This window comes from Haliotis rufescens, unplaced genomic scaffold, assembly GCF_023055435.1.
Source record: "Haliotis rufescens isolate VD_foot unplaced genomic scaffold, xgHalRufe1.0.p SCAF_2, whole genome shotgun sequence".
NCBI lineage: Eukaryota > Metazoa > Mollusca > Gastropoda > Lepetellida > Haliotidae > Haliotis > Haliotis rufescens.
Window position 1 is genome coordinate 67,966,134 of NW_025963890.1, and position 7,767 is coordinate 67,973,900.

The following is a 7,767-nucleotide window of genomic DNA, read 5'->3' on the forward strand; positions in this document are numbered from 1 at the left end:
CGGACTCCTCTCAAAACTAGCACAAAATGGAGTAGAAGGGAACATGGCAAACTTCATAGACAGCTTCCTGCAAGACAGGTCGCTATCAGTTAAAATAGGGAACAATCGATCGGATCCTATGGCACTGGACAATGGCACGCCACAAGGCAGCATTATAAGCCCAACCCTGTTTAATATCATGATCAATGATCTTTTTGACCATGTCAACTCTCCTACCCAAACTTCTAAGTTCGCTGATGACGGAGGAATATGGGTAAAGCACAGAGATATTTCACAAATCAGAAAAAAACTCCAGTCAGCCCTGGACGGAGTAGATCAATGGTGCAATAAATGGGGATTCACCCTTTCAAGTGAAAAAACTGTTGGAGTTCTATTCAAACGCCGGGGGAAAGATGCTATGATACCCCGTGTCTCCATAAAAGGCAAACCTATCAAATTCGAAAAATCTGCAATATTTCTTGGGGTGATCCTTGATCAACACCTCACTTGGCGCAAGCATATAGAATATGTCGAAAACAGATGTCAAAAAGACCTGATCGTATTACGGGCAATTTCAAGCACATCTTGGGGCACATCGAGGGACACTCAGCTGGACCTCTACAAAGCTCTTATCAGATCAAAAATTGACTATGGTTCTGAGGCTTTTCATTCAGCATCACATACTGTCTTGAGGCGCCTAGACAGAATACAATACAAAGCCCTTATGCTAGCCACAGGCGCAGCGACAGGTACCTCACTAGAAGCACTACAAGTAGAAACGGGAGAACTCCCATTGAAACTAAGAAGAGAGCAGGCACTATTATCGTTCTGGGGACGAACATCAAACCCTTTGGTTAAAAAGATATGGCAAGACAAAAACACTCGAGATGAAGCCCTAGCTCGAAAAAATCCCTCACTAAAGCCATCTGGGATATTAGTACGTGAACTCATTCGAAGTCACAATTGCGATGACATTCAGCCTCCAGAAAGTCACTACAAAGGGTTACACCCTTCCTGGACTCCCAAAGTTGACACTGCTTTAACATCAGAAGTCACTAAAAGAGAAAACCCATCCCTACTACGATCAGTAGCTATCACTAAAATTCAAACTACCTGGGACAGCTGGGCCCATATATACACTGATGGATCCAAGAATCCTATCAACAACAGTGTTGGTTACGGGATCCATATCCACAGCTCCAAACCCCAAGCACATTCAGTTCGCTTGCCTGATGGTCAGTCAGTATTCACGGCTGAATTGGAGGCAATTCATCATGCACTCAAACTCATACCGGAACTCCCGGAAGCAAAGGCAGTCGTCCTATCAGACTCCCTAAGTGCACTTCAGGCCATCAGTGGCAGAAACTCAAACTCCAGGCCAAACACAGTCAACAATATTCTATACGAATATACAAAACTATCGGACCAAGGGCAACAGGTGGAGCTGTGTTGGATCCCCTCTCACATAGATATTCATGGAAATGAAAAAGCAGACTCACTGGCGAAGCTAGCTCTAGACAAAGCGGATATACAGCCTATTCCCTTTAGTAAACTAGAGATAAAAAGCAAAATCAAAGCCTCCATAGCAGAATGATGGCAAGCCGAATGGGACGCAAGTAAGATCGGCAGATGGCTATACGAAATTCAACCCAAGGTCCAACAAAAGCCAAACTCATACTCAAATGAAAGAAAAATTGAAATTGCTATCTCAAGCCTCAGACTTGGTCACAGAAAGCACTATGACAAGGTTTGTTCATCTTGCAATCAGGCTGAAACCATTGACCACCTGTTACTAGAATGTCAAGACCATGCCCCAGCCCGGGCTAGGTTAAAACAAGAATTGCAGGTAGATCCGCTATCTGTCATAGATCTCCTAAAGCCAAGAGATGCAATGGCGAAGGTCAAACTAACTCTATTTCTGAGAGATGGACAGCTGCTCGAACGTATATAATAGACTACATTATTGTATCCAACAGTCTATTCTTCCACTGTTATACATTTGATATTGTGTCCAGGGCAGAATCCTCACACCTTCCACTATCTTGTTCATTTCAAGCACGTGACCTGGAGATTCCCGTTGTGACAGCAGGGGCCGCACGTGCGCCTCGTGAAAACTACCACTATGTGTGGGACATGGCGAAACTACAACAGTTCAGGGATAATCTTGTGCTGCCACATGTGGTTCATTGTTTTGAACAATGTACTCTGTTACTACCAGATAATATAGATGGTGCTATTAACTCATTCACGGACGCCATTTGTACAGCTGCTCAGTGCATGAAAAGGTCTTGTAAGTCTCGCGACAGTCACACACAACCCTGGTTTGATAGCGTGTGTCGGTACTACAGGTGGGAGAGAGAGAGGTGTCTCAGAATATATAGACATCTTAAAAGTGATAGCACCTTAGTAAGTTATTTAAAATCAAGAAATACTTATACAAGTTTATTACGTGATAAAAAGAAAAGTTATAATGAATATATGCGTAATAAGGTTTTATCTAGTCTTCCAAATAGTAAATGTTTCTGGTCTACCATAAGAGGATTATCTCAGAGTACGGCAACTCGTGTACCTAACATATCACTAGAACAATGGGTCGATCATTTTAAAGATGTGTTTGACAATCCGAGAGCTGAAGATATGGTTAACACCGACACGACTATTAATGATAGTCATGATGATATGAGTTGCTATATTCTGGACTCCCCCATTTCACAAGAGCCGGTGCTTTGTGCTATCAACTCTTTGAAAATTGATAAATCCGGAGGAAATGACCACCTCATTTCAGAATTTTTTAAATATGCGAATGATATTTTTGTCCCGTATCTTACAGTGTTGTTTAATAATTTGTTTGATAATGCATACTTTCCTGAATCTTGGTCTTTGGGAATTATTGTTCCGATTCATAAGCGAGGAGATATCCATTCCCCATCCTATAGGGGTATATCAGTCCTTAGTGCACTGAGTAAGTTGTATGTTTCTATTTTGAACAGAAGGGTCACGTCTTGGTGTGAGGTCTATGGTAAAATTGCAGAGTCCCAAGCTGGTTTTCGTCATGATTACTCCACCATAGATAATATCTTTATACTACAGTGTATTATCCAGAGATATATTAGTAAGCGTAAGGGTAGGGTATATGGTTTGTTTGTCGATTTTGCAAAAGCCTTCGACAGTGTAAACCGGATGAAATTATGGTCAGTACTAGCTAATAAAGGTGTCGCTGGCAAAATGATAAAAGCTATACGGTCTATTTATACAGCTGTTAAGGCCAGTGTTAAATTTAAACATACATTTTCTGAAATGTTTCAGTGTCCAAGAGGAGTACGTCAGGGTTGTGTGTTAAGCCCCCTTTTATTCTCGATGTTTATTAACGAACTAGCTGCTGAAGTTGAACAGAATTCTGGACCAGGAATACAACTTCATCCTGATATTACAGAGATATTCCTGTTATTATTTGCAGACGATATTTTTTTAATCGCAGATACTATAGGTGGACTTCAGAAGCGTATTTATGTTCTAGAAAAATATTGTAATGATTATGATCTAGATGTCAATTTGGATAAAACCAAGGTGGTTGTTTTTAAGAAAGGCGGAGTGTTGTCAAGAAAAGAGATTTGGTACTATAAAGGTCTAAAGTTGGAGTGTGTGTCCTCCTATAAATATTTGGGCGTTACTTTTACGAGAAGCCTGTCCTGGTCAAGTCATTTTTCTAATGCTGGTCTACAGGGGAAAAAAGCAATGTTTGGAATTTTAAAGTCATTGATAAAAAAACATCCTCTTCGATATGACTTATATTTTAAAATATTTGATATGAAAATAGTCCCAATTTTGCTCTATGGTTCCGAAGTCTGGGGTCTACACCAGAATGATGAAATGGAAACTATACATACATTGGCATGCAAGCGCTTTCTAGGTGTCAAATCGTCAACACCCAACAACATGGCTCGAGGTGAATGTGGGCGGTATCCATTATATATTTATGCATACAAAAGAGTTATTGGTTATTGGATAAGGTTATTGAGTATGTCCAAATGTCGCTTTCCAAAGAAATGTTATTATATGATGCTTCAGGCAGAAAGTAATGGTAAAATTAATTGGGTATCAAAATGTAAATCTTTATTGTTCCGTTTGGGTTTTGGCTCTGTATGGGAAAACCAGTGTATAAGTCATCCTCATTCGTTTTTGACAGAATTTATGTCGCGTCTGAAATGTAGTTATGAACAGGATTGGCATAGTCTTCTGGTAAAGGGTAGTAAATCTTTCTCGTATTCTCTATTCAAGGTATCGTTTGGTACAGAGTTGTATCTTAGCTGTATGACCGTCAGTAAATTGAGAGTGGCGCTAGCTCGGTTTAGATGTTTTTCGCATCAGCTGTGTGTTGAAACTGGGAGATATGCTGATATCCCACGTAACAGAAGACTATGTTGTGTTTGTAATGCTGGGTATGTGGAGGACGAGTTTCATTTTTTGTTAGTTTGCTCCGGTTATAACAAGATACGCATGGATCACTTACCACAGACATTTTATGAATATCCGACCATACAAAAATTTAATATCATTATGTCTACAACTGATTGTAAATTAATTGAACGTCTAGCTATCTATATCTATCAAGCGATGTCACTTCGTAGTACATTATTGTCACAACAATAACAGCTGTGTACATCACGTTCATTGTAATACAAATGTAACTATGGACCGATGGCCTACACTTACGAAATAAACCGAATTGAATATAAAGAGCAGCCAAGGATAAAAATGAAATCATATCAATATAAGAAAATAGAGAGGGAGAGATAGGGAGAGGGAGAGAGAGGGAGAGAGAGAGAGTGAGAGAGAGGGGAATAACCAATTTTTGTGAATTTACCATGATGTATATCTCTCGAAGGTCTAACTTTTCAAAAGTGATACCTTGTATAGGGCTTACTCCCATCAAGAGGTCTTACTTTTCAAAAGTAATTATATAAAAAATACCTTGTATCAGGGCTTACTACCATCGAGAGGTCTTACTTTTCAAAAGTAATTATATAAAAAACACCTTGTATCAGGGCTTACTACCATCAGGAGGTCTTACTTTTCGAAAGTAATTATATAAAAAAATACCTTGTATCAGGGCTTACTACCATCAGGAGGTCTTACATTTCAAAACTAATATCTTGTATCAGGGCTTACTACCATCAGGAGGCCTTACTTTTCAAAAGTAATACCTTGTATCAGGGCTTACTACCATCAGGAGGCCTTACATTTCAAAAGTAAGACCCTATATCCTGCACCAGGTGGTCTTACTTTTGGAAAGTTAAACCTAATGTGTAGATGTAACTTCCGGGGATTGAATAAAATAGACACAGACAGTTTCCATGTATGTATTAAGTTGAGATTACATTGAAAATTCAGTATAGTTCTTGTTTGGCCCAGACATTATCACAGAGTCCTCCTTTAGTTCGGCTGATGTCACAGATTCTACTTTTTGTTCGGCTGACGGTAAGGTGCGTGGTTTGGGATCATTGATCTGTTTAGTCCTCTTCGCACACAACATATCTGATAGACAGGCCGTTTGTTCGCCAGAGGCTCTTTTGTGCAACCTCACTGCTTCGCTGCGATTATAGTTATCTCGTTGTCAGAGTCTTCCATCATCCTTCTCTTCACTTCCACTCGACTGATCCACAACGCCACAAGGTTGTAGCGTGCGAGCAGCGATCGTGCAGTCCGTGCGAATTGGTCACGTGACTGAATATGACAGGTTGAAATCTTCCTGGTTCGATATACCACTATTTGTCAAATGAAACAAGCATAGTGATGAAAACATTATCATATTTTTTTTTAAAGTATTGTACAGTGACGGTTGTAATGTGAGATAAAGCCCTCCTCGTCTATGGTCGAGGAAGTGAGACCTCGGCAGTCGGGTATCGGCAATGTAAGACCACGGAGCCGATACTCTCTTGCCTCGACCATAACCTCGGAGTCGTGCTTTATCCTTCACAGAAATCATTGAGAATAGAAACGGATCCAAATCGAAATGTTGGTTAGGGCAGATTATGTGGCTTACTGGTTGTCAGGTTGATTCCCTGGGTCGTTGTGGACCTACACGTGGTGCATGTAGACCTGGCTGTCAGGAGGATTCCCTGGGTTGGTGTGGACCTACACGTGGTGCATGTAGACCTGGCTGTCAGGAGGATTCCCTGTTTAGTTGTGAACCTACACTGGTACATGTAGACGTGGATGTCAGGGTGATTCCCTGTTTAGTTGTGGACCTACACGTGGTGCATGTAGACCTGGCTGTCAGGGGGATTCCCTGGGTCGGTGTGGACCTACACGTGGTGCATGTAGACCTGGCTGTCAGGGTGATTCCCTGGGTCGTTGTGTACCTACACGTGGTTCATGTAGACCTGGCTGTCAGGGTGATTCCCTGGGTCGTTGTGGACCTACACGTGGTGCATGCAGACCTGGCTGTCAGGGTGATTCCCTGGGTCGTTGTGGACCTACACGTGGTACATGTAGACGTAACTGTCAGGGGGATTCCCTGTTTAGTTGTGAACCTACACGTGGTACATGTAGACGTAGCTGTCAGGGGGATTCCCTGTTTAGTTGTGGACCTACACTGGTACATGTAGACCTGGCTGTCAGGGTGATTCCCTGGGTCGTTGTGGACCTACACGTGGTGCATGCAGACCTGGCTGTCAGGGTGATTCCCTGGGTCGTTGTGGACCTACACGTGGTGCATGTAGACCTCGCTGTCAGGGTGATTCCCTGTTTAGTTGTGAACCTACACTGGTACATGTAGACGTAACTGTCAGGGGGATTCCCTGTTTAGTTGTGAACCTACACGTGGTACATGTAGACGTAGCTGTCAGGGGGATTCCCTGTTTAGTTGTGGACCTACACTGGTACATGTAGACGTGGCTGTCAGGGTGATTCCCTGTTTAGTTGTGGACCTACACTGGTACATGTAGATCTGGCTGTCAGGGTGATTCCCTGTTTAGTTGTGGACCTTCACTGGTACATGTAGATCTGGCTGTCAGGGTGATTCCCTGGGTCGTTGTGGACCTACACGTGGTGCATGTCGACCTGGCTTTCAGGGTGATTCCCTGTTTAGTTGTGGGTCTACACTGGTACATGTAGACCTGGCTGTCAGGGTGATTCCCTGTTTAGTTGTGGACCTACACTGGTACATGTAGACGTGGCTGTCAGGGTGATTCCCTGTTTAGTTGTGAACTTACACGTGGTACATGTAGACCTGGCTGTCAGGAGATTCCCTGTTTAGTTGTGGACCTACACGTGGTACATGTAGACGTGGCTGTCAGGGTGAATCCCTGTTTAGTTGTGGACCTACACTGGTACATGTAGACGTGGTTGTCAGGGTGATTCCCTGTTTAGTTGTGAACCTACACTGGTACATGTAGACGTAGCTGTCAGGGTGATTCCCTGTTTAGTTGTGGACCTACACTGGTACATGTAGATCTGGCTGTCAGGGTGATTCCCTGTTTAGTTGTGGACCTACACTGGTACATGTAGATCTGGCTGTCAGGGTGATTCCCTGTTTAGTCGTGGACCTACACTGGTACATGTAGACCTGGCTGTCAGGGTGATTCCCTGTTTAGTTGTGGACCTACACTGGTACATGTAGACGTGGCTGTCAGGGTGATTCCCTGTTTAGTTGTGGACCTACACTGGTACATGTAGATCTGGCTGTCAGGGTGATTACCTGGGTCGTTGTGGACCTACACGTGGTGCATGTCGACCTGGCTTTCAGGGTGATTCCCTGTTTAGTTGTGAATCTATACTGGTACATGT